The sequence below is a fragment of the Equus caballus genome, chromosome 25 (assembly GCF_041296265.1).
Source record: "Equus caballus isolate H_3958 breed thoroughbred chromosome 25, TB-T2T, whole genome shotgun sequence".
NCBI lineage: Eukaryota > Metazoa > Chordata > Mammalia > Perissodactyla > Equidae > Equus > Equus caballus.
The window spans coordinates 8,493,799-8,497,302 of record NC_091708.1 but is presented as its reverse complement, the minus strand read 5'-3'; positions in this window follow the sequence as shown (position 1 = coordinate 8,497,302).

Below are 3,504 nucleotides of genomic sequence, written 5' to 3'. Positions count from 1 at the left end.
GCGCCCGCCGCCCGCCGCGCGCCCCCGCACCCGCCCTCCGGCGCCTCGAGGCGCGGCGCTGGCGCCGCAGGCGCGAGGGCGCAGGAGTGAGGCGCTGAGGGGCCCGGCGGGCGGCGGGTGGCGGCGACGCGCGGCGCTCGGCGTGCCCGGGGAGGGGGCCTGAGCCCCGCGGGGCCGCGGCCGGCTCTGCCTCTGCCCGAGCCCGCTGCCCGCGCCGGCCCCGGCCCCCGAGCGGGCGTCCGGGCGCTGCCCTTCGCGCTGCCCCCCGCGGGCTGGGCGGAGGCGCCTCGCAGAGGCCTGGGCTGGCCCGGCGCGGCCGGCGCTGCTCCCTGCGGCTGTGGCCTCGCGGCTCCCGCGGCGAGGCGGCCCTGGACGGGAGCCCTGTGCTCGGCCGCTGCCCTCGGCCGTCGAGCAGCCAGGCCGGGCGCCGCGCTGCGGCCTCTGCGGAGGGCGGGACGGGAGAGGCGGCAGAGCTGCCGGCGACCCGCGCGGGGGAGGCGCTGCGGGGCCGCCACGCGCCCAGAGCCCTTTCTGTGCGGGAATTGCGCTCGCGGTTTGACGTGGCTTCGTTTGCTGGTGCGTCCCGTCGCCGTGCCGCGAACAGGGTCCGCGCCGTCGCTTTTTAAATTTTTTTTGTTGAGTTGGTAATAGTTTACATCAATGTCAGATTTCAGTTGTACGTTATTTCTTGACTGTCACCACATAAGTGCTCCCCTTCACCCCCTGTGCCCACCATCCCCTACCCCCCAACGCCCTTCCCCTGGCAACCACTGAACTTTGTCCATGTGTTTGTTTATATTCCACATATGAGTGAAATCATCTGGTGTTTGTCTTTCTCAGTTTCACTTATTTCGATTAGCATAATTCCCTCAAGGTCCATCCATGTTATTGCAAATGGGATCAATTTGTCTTTTTTCTGGCTGAGTAGTATTCCATTGTGTATATGCACCACATCTTTATCCAGTCAGGTCGATGGGCTCTTGGGTTGCTTCCATGTCTTGGCTATTGTGAATAGTGCTGCAGTGAACATAGGGGTGCATGTGGGACTTTGGATTGTTGATTTCAAATTGTTGGGGTAGATACCTGGTAGTGGGATAGCTGGCTCATATGGTAGTTCTATTTTTTGTTTTTTGAAGAATCTCCGTACTGTTTTCCATAGTGGCTGCATCAGTTTCATTCCCACCAGCAGTGTATGAGGGTTCTCTTTTCTCCACTCTCTCCAACATTTCTTATTTTCAGTCTTAGTGATTATAGCCGTTTTTACAGGTGCAAGTTGGTATCTTAGTGTAGTTTTGGTTTGCATTTACCTGATGATTAGTGATGTTGAACATTTTTTTATGTGTTTATTGGCCATCTGTATATCTTCTTTGGAAAATGTCTGTTCATATCCTCTACCCATTTTTTGATTGGGCTGTTTTTTTTTTTTTTATTCAGCTGTGTGAGTTCCTTATATATTGTGGAGATTAACCCCTTGTCAAATATATAATTTGCAAATATTTTCTCCCAATTGTTGGGTTGTTTCTTTGTTTTGATCCTAGTTTCTTTTGCCTTGCAGAAGCTCCTTAGTCTGATGAAGTCCCACTTGTTTATTTTTTCTTTTGTTTCCCTTGTCTGAGAAGACATGGTATTCAAAAAGAACCTTTTCAGTTCGATGTCAAAGAGTGTACTACCAATATTATCTTCCAGGAGTTTTATGGTTTCAGGACTTATCTTCAAGTCTTTGATCCATTTCAAATTTATTTTTGTGTATGGTGTGAGATGTGGTCTACCTTCATTCTTTTGCCTGTGGCTGTCCAGTTTTCCCAACACTGTTTATTGAAGAGACTGTCTTTTCTACACTGTGTGTTCTTGGCACCTTTGTCGAAGATTAGCTGTCCGTAGATGTGCAGTTTTATTTCTGGCCTTCTGATTCTGTTCCATTGATCTGTGCACCTGTTTTTGTACCAGTACCATGCTGTTTCGATTACTGTAGCTTTGTAGTATGTTTTGAAGTCAGGGATTGTGATGCCTCCAGCTTTGTTCTTTTTTCTCAGGATTGTCTTAGCAATTTGGGGTCTTTTGTTGCCCCATATGAATTTTAGGATTCTCTTTTCTATTTCTGTGAAGAATGTTATTGGGATTCTGATTAGGATGGCATTGAATCTGTAGATTGCTTTAGGTAGAATGGACATTTTAACTATGTTTATTCTTCCAATCCATGTGCATGGAATGTCTTTCCATCTCTTTGTTTCATCATTCATTTCTTTCAGGAAGGTCTTGTCGTTTTTGTTGCATAGGTCTTTCACTTCCTTGGTTAAATTTATTCCTAGGTACTTTATTCTTTTTTTTTTTTTTTTAAAGATTTTATTTTTTTCCTTTTTCTCCCCAAAGCCCCCTGGTACATACTTATATATTCTTAGTTGTGGGTCCTTCTAGTTGTGGCATGTGGAACGCTGCCTCAGTGTGGTTTGATGAGCAGTGCCGTGTCCGTGCCCAGGATTTGAACTGATGAAACACTGGGCTGCCTGCAGTGCAGTGTGCGAACTTAACCACTCGACCATGGGGCCAGCCCCATACTTTATTCTTTATTTGTGATTGCAAATGTAATCGTGTTCTTGAGTTCTCTTTCTGTAAGTTCGTTGATGGAGTATAGAAAAGCAACTGGTTTTTGTAAGTTGACTTCTGCCCTGAGACTTTACTGTAGTTGTTAATTATTTCCATTACTTTTCTGATGGATTCTTTGGGGTTTTCTATATATAAGGTCATGTCGTCTGTGAACAGCGAGAGTTTCACTTCTTCCCTCCCTATTTGCATTCCTTTTATTCCTTTCTCTTGCCTAATTGTCTGGCAAAACCATCCAGTACTATGTTGAATAAGAGTGGTGATAGAGGGTATCCTTGTCTCGTTCCTGTTCTCAGGGGGATGGCGCTCAGTTTTTGCCCATTGAGTGTGATGTTGACTGTAGGTTTGTCATATATGGCCTTTATTATGTTGAGGTAGTTCCCTTCTATGCCAATTTTGTTCAGAGTTTTTTTAATCATAAATGGCTATTGCATCTTCTCAAATGCTTTCTCCACATCTATTGAGATGATCATGTGGTTTTTATTCCTCACTTTGTTGATGTGGGGTATCACGTTGATTGATTTGCAGATATTGAACCATCCCTGTGTCCCTGGTATGAATCCCACTTGATCATGATGTATGATCCTTTGGATGAATTGCTGAATTTGGGTTGCCAAAATTTTGTTGAGAATTTTTGCATCTATGTTCATCAGCGATCTTGGCCTGTAGTTCTCTTTTTTCGTGCTGTCCTTGTCAGGTTTTGGTATCAGCGTGATGTTGGCCTCGTAGAATGTGTTAGGAAGTGTTCCATCTTCCCTAATTTTTTGGAATAGCTTGAAGAGGATAGGTATTAAATCCTCTCTGAAAGTTTGGTAGAATTCCCCAGGAAAGCCATCTGGTCCTGGGGGTTTATTCTTGGGATGCTTTTGATGGTGGTTTCAATCTCTTTCCTTGTGATTGGTC